This window comes from Eurosta solidaginis, chromosome 4 (assembly GCF_040869045.1).
Source record: "Eurosta solidaginis isolate ZX-2024a chromosome 4, ASM4086904v1, whole genome shotgun sequence".
Classification (NCBI taxonomy): Eukaryota; Metazoa; Arthropoda; class Insecta; order Diptera; family Tephritidae; genus Eurosta; species Eurosta solidaginis.
The window spans coordinates 75,513,645-75,528,277 of NC_090322.1; the positions used below are offsets into that span (position 1 = coordinate 75,513,645).

The 14,633-nt window shown below is 37.4% G+C and overlaps 1 protein-coding gene and 1 long non-coding RNA gene across 30 annotated transcripts in view; one reads left to right on the top strand and one right to left on the bottom strand.

Moving 5' to 3' along the window:
* Positions 1-14,633, bottom strand: part of Tre1 (Trapped in endoderm 1) — a 713,802-nt gene that overhangs the window by 104,790 nt on the left and 594,379 nt on the right. The gene's annotated exons all lie outside the window — the stretch shown is intronic.
* On the top strand, positions 7,991-9,759 carry LOC137248017 (uncharacterized). 2 transcript variants are annotated; one of them, XR_010952008.1, is made up of 3 exons: positions 7,991-8,545; positions 9,030-9,372; positions 9,455-9,759. It is a non-coding gene; the product is annotated as an uncharacterized lncRNA (long non-coding RNA). The 2 variants fall into 2 exon arrangements; XR_010952007.1 differs by having other exon boundaries at positions 9,030-9,367.

The following is a 14,633-nucleotide window of genomic DNA, read 5'->3' on the forward strand; positions in this document are numbered from 1 at the left end:
ATCGAGTATAGCTCGAACCAGGTGCAAGCGTCCACCCGACTCGATCTTAACAACGGCCGTAGGTGCAACCGACGTGAGGCACTGGATCAGCTGCGGCGGCGCACGTGGGCTGACAACCGTCCCAGCCCGGAAGGCACTCGTTGGATGGAGGTGGAATGCAAGTGATTCCACTCTCCTTGCGGCGCGACTATGATGCGCTTGCTGCTTGCGTCGATTCATTTTGCTTTTCCCTTGGTAGCTATTCTTCTGCGGTTGGAAAGTTTGCATTTCCAATCCGCTCGCGATCACCTCATGTCGAAGCATAGGTCGAAAACGGCGCGGTTGGAAAGTTTTCATTTCCAATCCCCTCGTAGAAGGTGGGTGGAATGCCGATGATTCCACTCCACGTGAGACCTCCGGGCGGAAAGCGGACGTTTCCGCTCCAGAGGACTCTGTTTCGACCTCGGATGCAATTATGGAGAGGGTGTCGCTTTCCTCGGTGGTTATTTGTGGCCTGCTGCGTCTCCAGGGATTGCGTTGCCGCCGCGTCGTCTCCTGCACGTCCTCAATGTGCAGCATGGTGTGGTGGTCGTCTTCGCACTTCTTGCACCTCCCCTCATGTGTGCAGTGTGCGGCACTATGCAAAGAGGATAGGCAGTTGGTGCAATAGCGTTTTTTGATTACGAAATACCACCTTCTTTCCGGCGTACTATCGCGGAATATCGGACACACCCTAAGTGGGTGCTTCTTTTCGCATAAGCGGCAGGCCAGAGAGAACCCCTTAGCCTCAGATGTTTTGCGAATTGCAGTGAATCGCGTCATTTTTCTGAAAAGGAAAATGAGTTGTTCTAATTTCATCGACGTAGCGAGCGTATTTCGGTTGGCGAGCAATTCTGACAAGGTAATTGTAGACTTCACCTTATAAGGGGTTGTTGGTGGAAGCAGGGTAAAACTGGTGATACATAAATCCGCTATGGATGTATCGTATTGTAGAATAATTGATATTCATTTGTTTTGCAAATGATACCCTCGGACCCTCAAGACAGAAACAACGCTAAACCAAACATTAACAGGAAAGATTTTCTAAAACAATGTCTCATTTATATATTTCCCAGCATTTATAGCATTTATTTTTGATTACTAACTCGTTTCTCAAAAATGTAAATGTCTACGTCATGCTTTTTCATATGTGATGCATGCAGCCTTACGGATCATTGATGATGTGTCAACACCCTTATGCTACCTTACTAGAGTATCGATTGTTTGCAATATCGATATATTGCATGTTTCACTAACTTCAGTTCCGGATTAATTAATGAAAACGAAAAACGAAAAAAATAACGTGGCGCGTGTGATTTCGTTTTTGTGATTGCAATATAATTGTAATTGCAAGAAAAATAGTGCGCGCGCGGGCGAAAATGTAAATCGCGAAAATTTTGTATTTCGTGTTTGTGAAAATTTTGTGTTTATTTCGTGTTTGTGAAGTGGTTTAGTGAAACAAAATGTACATATGTACATATATATATATACATGTTGCAAAGTATAAAAAGAGGAAAAAAAAGAATGTGATAATAAAGACCTATGAAAGGTCATGTAAAAATCCTCCAATAAGCAGAGCAACAAGTTGTGTGAAAAAGTGTGTAATTGTGTTTTGATGTCGATACGATTCGCAATAAAATCATGCGATCGTGGAGTGACGACATGTGTGGTAGGGTGTGCAGTGGTTTTTTTTTTTTTTATTGTGAAAGAAAAAAATTTTTTTTGTGTTGGTTTTTGCTTCGAAAAGCAAAAACTTAATTGCAATATGTTGCATTAGGGTGAACCGAGCAACCCGAAATTTCTCCTCTGTTTCTTTTTTTGTTGTTAGAAAATTCCTTTTTTTGTTCTTTTCCTTTTTGTTTACTATTTAAACTTCTTACTTCGAAAAGTAAAAAGGAATTGTGCTATGTGCCGTGCATTATATTAGGGTGTCCTTAATTGAAAAATTTTTATTTCCGTAATTTTTGTTTTTTACTTATTTTATTTTTGTTTTTATTTTTATTTTGATAAAAACGGGTGTATGCAATGGAATTGGCAGCGCTTTGTTTAATTTAAGTAACGTTGCCTTTGCCATTGTACTATCCTTTTTTTCGTTTCTTCGTAACAAAAACAAAAAAATTATGTTTATGTGAGGACCCCTATATATAATTCACTAGGCGAAAGAACAAGGAAAACAATTATTTGAGGGAAATTTCATAATGTAATATGTGGTTTGCGAAACCCCGAACTTTTTTTTTTTTTGATTGCTTAAGTAGACCCGAATTTTTTTTCTTTCATGATTCCATGCAGTCCAATGCACATAGTCATTGTGTATATGCCTGTGCACATGTTTTCGGTGGCGACTACCTGATAACCTCAATTTGTAGTGAGTGTGTAAAAATCGCATTAAAAATTGAAAACTTAATAATAAAAAGTGTTCATCAATTCTAGAAAAATATTGTTGCTTTTATAAATGAAAATCACCACCCATGTGCGCAAGCATGTATGTACATGTACATATGTAATATTAGGCTGCATCAAAAAAAGAAATTTTTGTTTCCACTATGAGTTTGTTGAAGTTGCTTCGTTTTGGTTAGGAGAAGTTTTGATGTTGTGTGGAGATTTTATAACTCCAATTGTAGCGTTACTGCTGAAGATTCGGGTTTGACGTGTTTTCGGTTTCCGCGGTATAGGGTGGTAGTAATATTAGTTTGACAAGTGGTCTTGTTACTTGCCCCCTTTCAGTCCTTATATCCACAACGCGCACCCGGTTGTCTGAACCAGGGTGTAACCTTATAACACGCCCCAATCTCCATTCGTTGGGAGGAAGATTGTCTTCCCGTATAACCACCATATCTCCTACTTGCATATTTGATTTAGGATGCTTCCATTTTATCCGTTTCTGTAGTTCGGAAAGATATTCTGCCTTCCATCTTCTGCAGAAGTTTTGATGTAATGCCTTGAGTTTCTGCCAGCGATTGACTATTGAGGCGGTATTTTCATCAACGCTGATTTCCGCTGGTGCTAATAGGTGTCCTCCAATCAGAAAGTGTCCTGGTGTTAGAGGCTCAAGGTCAGATGGTTCATTTGAAGCGGGGCTAAGAGGGCGAGAATTGAGACACGACTCAATTCTACATAACAATGTGCTAAATTCCTCAAAAGTGAATTTGTTGTTTAAGGCCACTTTTTTGAAGTGGCTTTTAAAGCTTTTCACTCCCGCTTCCCATAGTCCTCCCATGTGTGGAGCTCCTGCTGGTATGAAATGCCAATTTAATGCCTGATGGGAATATTTTGACAGGGTTTGGTTTCTTGCATCGGCAAGAAATTCCTTAAATTCAGTTTTTAATGCACGTGATGCACCGACAAAATTTGTTCCATTGTCCGAATAAATGTTTCTTGGACATCCTCGTCTAGCTACGAATCTTGAAAGAGCGGCTAGAAACGAGGAAGTGCTCAAATCACTAGTGGCTTCTAAATGTATGGCCTTAGTAGAAAAGCAAACGAACAGACAAACGTAACCCTTTGAGGTAGAATTCCCATGAGCTGATTTTGCGATCGTTTCTTGAAGATCGTGCAAATCTTACAATTATGAATTACGGATCGTATCATGGTTTTAACTTTTGGAATCCAGTATTGAGTTCTAATGATGCGCAGCATTAATTGGTTTTCACCATGGAGAGACATTTCATGGACAAACAGAACATACAGACGTGTAAACCTACAATTGTACGGAAGTATTATGGGATGGCGTTCAGATTCGGTAGTATCTTTGGATGCACCAAGTCGTCCACCCGTTTTCACTACTTTGTCTTCATCAAGATATGGAGTGAGCGAAAGTATTTCGCTTTTAGATCCAATTGGTGTTTTGGATTGCAGACTTGAAATTTCTGATCCGTAATATTGCTTCTGAGCAAGTTTTATTAAACGGGTTGTTATAGTTTTAATTTCATTTGAGGAAATTAAATAAGATTCAGGTTGACTACAATCTTTCGTTTTAGAATGCGTTCTATGAAAAAACCTGAGTATATATGAGATAACTCTTAAAGCCCTAGGAAGATTCGAAAACCTATCGAGAATATCATTAATATTGCTTGAAATTGCGGTTGCATGTGCTTGTACTCGTTTTTCTTCAATATTCGTGTTAAAATCCAAATCTTGTGTTGGCCACTTTTCCTTCTCTTCTTGGAGCCAAGAAGGACCCTGCCACCACAGAGAGTTGTTGACTAAATCCTCGGCTAGTATTCCTCTACTGGCTAAATCTGCTGGGTTTGTACCCGAATCCACATGATACCACGATGAACTTCCAACTTTGTCGACGATTTTTGTAATTCGATGCGCAACGAAAGTTGACCATGAGCACGGAGGTTTTTGTATCCAAGCCAGCACGATTGTCGAATCTGTCCACAGGTGAATGTTTTGTTGACCTAAATCAAGGTGAGCGCATCTAGATTCGGTTATCTCCGCTAATAATACAGCTCCGCAAAGTTCCAGTCGAGGAAGTGAGACGGTTTTGACTGGAGCTACTCTTGTTTTTGCCAAAAGCAGATTCACAAATATGCCGTCGTTGGTTTCCACTCTCAAATACACGGCTGCACCATACGCTTTCTCGGAGGCGTCGCAGAACCCGTGGATTTCCACCTTTTCTGTTGGAGAAAAGGCTACCCATCGCGGTATTCGTATTTTGTCGATCTCCTTGTACGTATTGGTAAAATTTTTCCACCTGTCTAATGTTGAAGACGAAACGGTTTCATCCCAGCCAGTACCCTCTAACCAGATATTTTGCATGATCATTTTTGCCACGATAATTGTTGGAGCTAGCCACCCTAATGGGTTAAAGAGTTTTGCGATAGTAGATAGTATCGCTCTTTTTGTGGGCTCGGTGTTTTCTTCTATAGGGTTTGCTATGAAGTAAAACTGATCGGAATGAGCATTCCACCTAATACCGAGCGCCTTTACACTACTTGAGTCTTCAAATTCTAAGAAATCTTCGCTCAGTAGATGAGCTTTGGGAATACCCTGTAATATTTTACTGGAATTTGAAGTCCATTTTCGTAATGGAAAACCAGCTGAACTTAAAACCCTGGAAATTTCATCTCTTGCTCTGATCGCAGATGCAATAGTATGCCCTCCCGAAAGAACGTCGTCGACATACATATTTTTTCGTAGGATATTTGAACCGATTGGATGAGATTTTTCGGAATCATCAGCCAGTTTAAGTAAAGTCCTTATTGCTAGATAAGGAGCACAATTGATACCAAATGTCACTGTTTTGAGCTCATACAGACTGATTTGATCATCTGGACTTGAGCGGAAAACTATTCTTTGGTATCTTGTATGATTATGATCTACTAGGATTTGCCTATACATCTTCTCAATATCGCTATTGAAGACGTATCTGAAAAGTCGCCAGCGAAGAATTAATGTTGGTAGATCAGCCTGAAGCACAGGACCAGGAAGAAGAACATCGTTCAGGCTGACACCATTCGAAGAGCGTGATGAAGCATTGAAAACAACTCTAACTTTGGTAGAGATGCTTTCTTCTTTTATTACTGCATGATGTGGTAAATAGTAATTATCGACCGCATTGGCCGATTGAATTGAATCTAATTTTGACATATGCCCCATAGTCTCGTATTCTAGTATGACTCTATTGTACTCCTTCTGTAAATCGAGATTTTTTCTAAGTCGGGTTTCATTTTTATAGAATTGAGAGCACGCTATTCTTAATGATGGACCTATATTTATCTCTCCTGGGAATTCTGACCTGAACGGAAGCGACACCATGTATCTTCCGTCAGAGTTCCGCTGCGTTGTACGTTGATACAATTCCTCACAAAATGTATCTTCTAATGTGGAGGCTTTAGCTTTCGGCGTGTCTTCGAGCTCCCAAAATGACCTTAGCTGCTTGTCTAAAGCCACTTCATTGTAAAAGGATACCCGATTATGATTGGTTGGACTGGCTGCATCAGCACGACCAGTCAGTATCCAACCAAAGACAGTTTCTTGAGCTAAAAGAGTGCTAAGAATATTTTTTTTGATACCGTCTAATATGATTTGCGGATAAATATCCCCGCCCAGAACAAGATCAACTGGCTCATTCACGAAGAAACGTTTATCCGCAAGCACGAGATCAGGGAATGCTTGTTGTGTTAATGCACTAACATCGCATGTTGGCAAATTACCTGTCAAATGGGGTAGAACTAGAACTAATGCGTCAATAGAAATTAGTGGGTCAACTGGGGACCGCAACTGAATGGCGCATGCCTCTTTTACCTGCGCAGAAACTGAATTATTGATGCCCGAGACTTGAGCATGTATCTTTCGAGTTGGCAGGTTGATTCTTCGTCTGAGTCTTTCAGTGATAAAAGAGCATTCAGATCCCGAATCTATGAGAGCTCTGGCCGAAAAATCTGTACCATTATAATGAATGGTGACGCGAGCTGTTCCTAGTAAAACCCCTTTACTGGTATTAATAAAATTAGATTTTACAGTAGTTTTATTTTGCTGCTTTTTTTGTTTTGCAGATTCATTTTGAGATTGAGCTTGCCTTGAAGTGCACGGTTGCTCATCTGATGAATCTGCAGAATTATTTACCTGTGTAAGTTTTGCCTTACTTGTCTGTAAATGCAGAAGGGTATTATGTCTTAAATGGCAGTTGCTGCAATTGTACGCACTTGTGCATTTTGACACTGAATGCCCCGATGACAGACAGTTTAGGCAGAAGTGATTTCTTTTTATGAAAGCAAGTCTTTCATTGGTGTTCAAATTTTTGAACTTTGAACACGCATAAATTTTGTGATCATTGCTTTGACACATTTTACAAGTGCCTTTAGCTACACTTGCTTGGAAAGCGCCAAGTTTCTTTGGGGGATGTTCAGAGGCCTGCTTTGAGTTTTGTACCTTTTGAGGTTTTCTACTCTTTGTACCTCTTAAACCAGAGACTGATTCTAACGTTTGAAAACGATTTGTCAGAAATCGGTCCATATCCGCCCACTTCGAAGTTTCTGTCTTGTTTTCTACGGACTGTTCCCATAGCGAAAGGGTCACATCAGGAAGCTTAGTTGAACATAAGTATGTAATAATTGGATCCCAATTAGATATGTCAATATGATGACTTACTAACGAGGATATGCAAATATTTATGTCCCTTTGTAATCTTTTTATTAAATTACCGCATTCAGTTTCGACTGATTGAAGGTTGAAAAGAATCTTTAATTGGGTGTTGACTAATATTCTTTTATTTTCATACCTGTCGCACAAATTTTTCCAAGCTATATCAAAACCATCATTCGTCAATTCGCATTTCTTAACGATTTCTCTGGCTTCACCTTGGGTTTTTTGTATGAGATAATATAATTTTTGTACTGGCGACAGGCTTTTATTTAGAATATAAATGGCCGTGAACATGTCACGAAAAGTTGGCCATGACAAATAATCACCTTTGAATATATCAGTATCACAAGGTGCTAAATGCAAATTGCGTGGCGTGAAGGCAGCATCGTTTTCCTTCTCTGCCTATTCAAGTTTTTCTGCCAGGTCATTTATTTTTGTCATACACCGCACAAAAACAGTATAGCACGACTTATTTTTTTTTCTAATTGCCGTAACATTCTTTTCAGATATATTTTCTGATTGTAGTAACGCATCAAAGGCTTCTTTAGCTTTTTCCCACATCGATTTCAACTCCTGCTGCTGAATTTTCAGCGAATTTTTGGAGTGTTCGCTAGTGGCTATGCTTAAAAATTCGATGTCGAACTCAATAATTGTGTCGACTAAGCGGTTATATGCTTCCATATTGAAAATTTAAAAAAATCAAGCAATTGATTTTTCAAAAAAAATTACGTACACAGAGACAGAATCTGTGGAATTACCCAATTTGCTAATATAAATTAGTTAACGCTTTCCACCAACAAAATCAACCCAACAAATTAAATTAATTTCTGACAAATTTTGTGTAAAATTACAAACGTAAATATTTATTTTGAAACGAGTAAACTGAAATTTAATAATTTTCAGAGTAAAAAACCAGTGGACTGTATATACGTATAAATATACGTGTTAAAAAAAATTATTGCTAGCCAACCAAATATATTTATGTATGTGCGTGTATATATGTATGTAGCACAGTATATTTAAAATCAAACGCAAGCGAATCAACTGAGCAAAGTTGGAGGAAAAATGTTCCGTCCACTAAATAAAGTGTGACTTTTGTGAAATTAATTTTTCTTAAATTCAAATATATTTATGTACGTGTGCGTGTATATATGTATGTAGCACAGTATTATTTGAATGCAAACGCAAATGAAAACCTGAGCAAAACTTGGAGGAAAAATGTTCCGTCCAGTGGTAAACGCTCAAATTAAATTTTGTCTGTTTTAAAAAGTGAATTTAATTAAAAACCGAGTGACTTTTGTGAAATTAATTTTTCTTAAATTCAAATATATTTATGTACGTGTGCGTGTATATATGTATGTAGCACAGTATTATTTGAATGCAAACGCAAATGAAAACCTGAGCAAAACTTGGAGGAAAAATGTTCCGTCCAGTGGTAAACGCTCAAATTAAATTTTGTCTGTTTTAAAAAGTGAATTTAATTAAAAACCGAGTGACTTTTGTGAAATTAATTTTTCTCAAATTCAACTGTGATGAACCAAACCCAAAAGTGAGGTTAATTACACAGTGCAGTGTTGTTGTTGTGGGCTGTTAATAACAGAGAAGTGCGAGTCATATAAATGTAAATTGAATTAATTAAATTTGAAAAATTACTTGCACTTTTCTATTAAGTTATTCCCAAACACTGTTTGTACAAATATTTGTGTGCAATAATGCAACAGCGAAGACCCTTAAGCCGTGTCAAATATTATTTACCGTCGGCGGCAAGCAACATTTGATGGTCAAAAAGGCTATTTGCACAAATCAAATTTAATTTTGCTTTTGTTTCACAAGTCACTCGCGCACTTTTCACTTTCACTAATTTTTAATTTATTAACTAATGTGCTCACTGAAATAACCACGTACCTTTATATTTGTAGATGTGTCCTGATGAAGTGGATGAAATAATATATAAAGAAATGGCTTTTATAAATTGCTGTGTTTTTGCTGCTGCCAATGGTCGCTTTAAATTCCCCACAAATAAAATACTGCTTCTGGAATACCAAGCACTATACCCTCAAAATTGGTCGCAAGTACAACAAAATTTGAATTCCTGTGGTTGGTTCGCAAAATGGTCGTTTTAATAATATTTAAACACTCGTGCTGTTGATGCCAAACTGGTCGCTGTGATGAGAAAACGGATTAAGGACCAATGTCTTGGCCGGGCCACAGCTCAGGGATGGTGCCGGTCAAGATTTAATGTAGAAAAGAAGAAAAAGTTTGGTATTAGAATTTGAATTTAAATATAATATCTTTATTCGAAATAAAGATTGTGCACAAAAATTAATTATATATATATTTTTAGGTTACCTTTTGGTTGAAGCTGGAAACTGCGGCGGGATACGTCCTTTCTCCTTGATGTGTGAAAACAAGTGAAGTAAAAGAACATAACAGGTCAATACCGCTTGCCAGTCAAACTGTTTATTTATTCCAGCGATGTTCATTTGTATGGTTAACATAAACAATTTGACTGGCACTGTTAACCAATATAATAAAAATGCGAGGGCGACCTTTTATGTTTGGAGTTTGGGCTGTCGGCCTAAACAATTGCTATGCTATTTTTACCAATTATTACTATATTACTTATATATATTTACTACAAATAGGTTATTCTACCATATTAATAATTGTTTACTTATACATATATGCTAATATATTTAAAATTAATGTATCTAATTATTACGAAATTCTAATAAGAAGTACCGAATTTGGATTTCTTTTATATCGAAAAATTCGAACTTCTGGTTTTGTTCTCGGCTAAGTCAGTGCATTTTTATTTTATGTATCCAATATTATTGTTTGCACAATACTATTGCTTACCCTGACATTTATCTTTACGTGTTTTTGAATTTCCATGAAAATCACGCCACTCGCGATGATTAAGCATAAGAATTAAGACATTGGAAAATTTCCGCAAATAGCGGCTTAGCTGAGGCTATCATTGCAGTACTTCGAGCTTCTTTTGGTTTTGGACAAGCAGACAGTGAACATCATTTTTCTAACGTTTCGAAAAATTATAGAGTCTAAAGTGTGACTCACGTGTTCAATCTTTTATTAAAATTTTAAAGTCGTTTTAATTCGATGAAAATGTTTGCGATAATCGCGAATAAAAAAAATTTAATGAACGCGCATAATAAAGTTCTAAACCTATGAAATCCATTTTACATCTTTAATGGGAAAGGGTTCCCGAAACCAGGATGCAATCATCATCACTATCATCACTTCAGAGGACGAGCTTTGGCAGCGTTTTCTACCGTCAAGCATTTGGATACCGGAAATCTTTTTTAGTTGTGCATAAGACAGTGAAGTTAAAAGTCAGAAGTTCATATAGTTTTTGGACTTTCGAAGTGAATCTATCACACTTTTCCGGTTATAAACTTTCTTATCATTACATTTTTCGAATTATACCAAGATGGCGTTGTGATGTTCGCTGGAATCGTAACAGCTTCGACATTCGCTCAGCTGTTAACCAGAAGAGAACTAGTGATTTAGGTAGTTATTTTTTTGGTTTATTTGTGTGTTAATTGCAATTGCGATTTTTGGAAAATTTTCAATATCAGACCATGGCAGACATATAAGACTTGAAATAATTTAGTGATTAATTTTTAACTTTCATTTGATTTTTGTATGTTTTTTTTTCAATTTTTGGAATTCATTTGGAAATGTAGATTATTATATTGATGTAATATCTAACCAATGCATACCAAAAGAGTGAATATAAATAATCACACTATCTTTCACATCTTCGGAATGGTAGATTTTAGTTTTGGGAAATCTAACCGACGGAATTACCACTGGGGTTGGATGGATTTTCGCTTAATTTTTTGATTTATCGCAGAGGTGAATGGATGGGTTTACCACTACTTACTTCTATCAGGCAAATTAAGGAGGAATCAGCAGTTTATCTCTATTTTTTTGTATCTTATTTTGGGCAAATAAGGATATATATCTTTTATTGCATGCCTTTCACAAAACTTGTCTAACAAAATATTTAAGGAACAACTCCAACTGTCCAATTTGTGATACGCGGATAGTGTCAGAATCAACAACTCACAAACCTGCCACTCCGAAATCCAACACTCCACATCGTTACGAAACTCGGTTCCAAACAGGTTCACTAGAGGAATCTAAGTCTAATCAGACTGTTACTAAACCTGTACAGAGGGCGCAACAATCTGCCACCACCCATGTGAAGGTAGATAATGTTCAGACTATAGTTACAGCAGCAGTAGGGGCGCAGCAAGAAGAAATGTTGCAAAGTATTGACCATTCAATTGATCGTAGAATTGAAACGCAAATGGAAGAAAGGTTTAGACGTTTAAGCCTTCATTTTTCACCAATTCGAAACCAACAACAACCACTCTTATCTAATTTTAATACTTTACCCAATGTACAATAACAAAGCTTAGAGTAGTTACTTGGACTTCCTTCCGCGAGCGTACCAAATCCCGGATCGTCAGCTTTTAACCATGTTCCCAACAGAAGTGCCACAAGACAGGGTTTGAATGAATTAGCGTCTAGGCCTGATAAGGTTGGACACATTATTGCCAATTGGAAGTTGCGCTTCGCCGGTGCGATTGATGGTATGCCAGTTGAAAATTTTATATATCGTGTTGAGGCCTTGATTAATCAGACATTAGGCGGGTGCTTTGATATAGTTTGCAGACATGCAAGTTTGCTTTTTGACTCCAAAGCTAGTGACTGATTCTGGAGATATCACAAATCTGTATCGGAAATTCGCTGGCCTAGTTTATGTGAGGCCTTAAGACGTCAATACAAGGACACCAGAACATATGTAGACTTTAGAGAGAAAATACGGGATAGAAAGCAAAAAGTAAATGAAAGTTTAGATTCGTTTTACGACTCGATAGTCCAGTTGACTGATCGGCTAAGTCAATAACTTCCGCAAAATACACTTGTAGAAATACAGTATGAAATTTTAAATATTGATGTTTTTTCCATTGCTCATTTGCGCGATATTTGTCGGAAAAGTGAATTTTTCCTGCAAGACATGCAAACCCGGCAAAACTATAGCAAATCTTTGCCAATTCGCAAACGTGTTTCTGAAGTTCAAACCAATTTTGACTTTGACAGCGACGGAGATGTAAGCGAATATGACGAAATTGAGGAGGTAGCCTTAGTTTGCTGGAATTGCAAAAGGAATGGACACAGATATCAAGATTGTGTTAGCGAACGTAGGGGTTTCTGCTACGGATGCGGAACCGCTGATGTATATAAACCTAATTGTCCGCGTTGCAATGTTTCAAAAAACGACCAACCGAGTGCGCTGAAAAGTGCACGCAGACAGACACGTTTGAAAAGCCCGAAACATCAAGCAACAAACCTAGAATAATTCCTATTGATATATCGAAACCCATCACAAAAAAAAAAACGTGATTTACCTAACCCAACTAAACCTTTCCATGTTCGTGTGAAGGAATACGACCTTGCACGTGAACGAATCTTTCATGATTTTAATCAAAATAGTATCAAACTTAAATAAAAAGTAAGTCCAGTAATCGGATAGCCACTTTTTGGAATAATGTTCGCAATAACAGAAAACTACTATTAAGTTCAATTTTTGATAAAACGAATGACATTTGACCATATGCGGAAGTTCAGTTATTCGGCAAAACAGTTTCCGGGTTTCTAGATACTGGTGCTTCTGACAGTTGTGTTGGAGCCAAACTTGCAACACAGATTTTGGAAGAAGATATACCTATTAAAACTTTTACCTCATTTGTTAAAACCGCTGACGGAAAGTCACAAAAAGTTCTAGGGTGTATAAAACCCCAAATTACTTTTCGAGGCGTGTATTTTTGTTGTTCCCACCTTAGCACAAAATCTGTATTTGGGAATAGATTTTTGGAAATTATTTGATCTTTTACCTGTCCATTTAAGTGAAATAAATCAGGCTTCTGACGAAGAGCTATTTTCAAAACATACTTTAACAGAAAATCAAAAACATAATTTAGAAAAAGTAATTCAATCATTTCCTTCTTTTGCTAAAATTGGTATCGGAAAAACGCATGTGATATCACATGTCATAGATGTTGGTGATGCTAAACCAATTAAACAGCGGCACTATCCAATCTCACCAGCGATAGAAAAGCTAATTTATGCTGAGTTGGACAGGATGATTGAACTGGAAATAATCACCCTTATCGCGAGTTTTGTTTTCCCCCGAAAATATTCACAGTTTTTGTTCACCCTATCGCAGACGCAGGCGAAAAAATTGTTCGTGTTCGAAAAAGATTTCACCTTACCGGCAACTCTTTGTTCGGGCGAAATGAACAGCGGGAAAACCCAAATTTGTTCACTTATATTTTACAGGCGAAAGAGAGGAAAAGAAAATGTTAAGTAATATTTTATTTTGAAATTTAATACTCTTATAATTACTTTTATTATTAGAAATAAATCAATAAATAATGCACAATTGGAAGATGAATGGAAAAAGTGAAATTCCTGTATTGCTAAGTATGTAAATTCTATTTTTTATACAACGTATCAGTCGGCCAAGTTATCCATTGTGGACAAAGCAACGGTTCCAAAATGTTGGAACAGCTCACTGAAACAAGATTGGCTACGACCCATTTCGTCCTTTGCAACGCCTTTCTCTATACGAAAAAACGAATACATGTACTCAACTTTTCAATTGGTGGAACTCCAAATTTTTGCTTCAATTGTGGCAAGGAGTTGGTAAGAATATCTAGCCAATATCAGAATGCCGGCTTGTTTAGCCTGTAATATTGGCGAAAGCTAATTGAAAAAAAATTAACTTGTTATTCAAAAGTGCTGACAATAGTAATTTTTAGCTTACAGTGAACCAATTAGCTTCAAATGGTTAGAACTGTGCCTTTATTGCCTACGAATCGCTTTCAAATTTATATTCTCCTCGCGCTCAATCAATACCAACCTTAGTGCAATACTAAATATTATTTTATACATTTTTTATTTCTATTTTTGTTGTATTTTAAGGAAATATATACTTGGTTACAAAATTTACACAATTGTAAGTAAATTACTTGTTCACTGCTAATTCACAATAGAGCATCAGCTGTTTCGAAGTGAGCTTTTGTTCGCCCGAAATTGCCGATAGGCGGAAAAAGTTCATCCGAACAAAAGAAGTGAAGGCGAACACTTTTCCGCGTGAACTTCGCGATAAGGGTGAATAGAAGAATCTAATAGCAATTGGTCTTCACCGATTGTACTGGTACGGAAGCCTGGTAAAGTTCGATTGTGTCTGGGTAGTAGGAAGGTCAATAGCGTCACAGTAAATGACGCGTATCCATTGCCAAATATTGAGGGTATTTTAAGCAGGTTACCTAAGGCTGAGTTTATAACGAGCTTAGATTTAAAGGATGCCTTTTGGCAGATCCCTTTGGATCCGAAGTCTAGGGATAAAACGGCCTTTACAGTGCCAGGTAGGCCTTTATATCACTATAAAGTAATGCCGTTCGGCCTCTGCAATGCTACTCAAACAA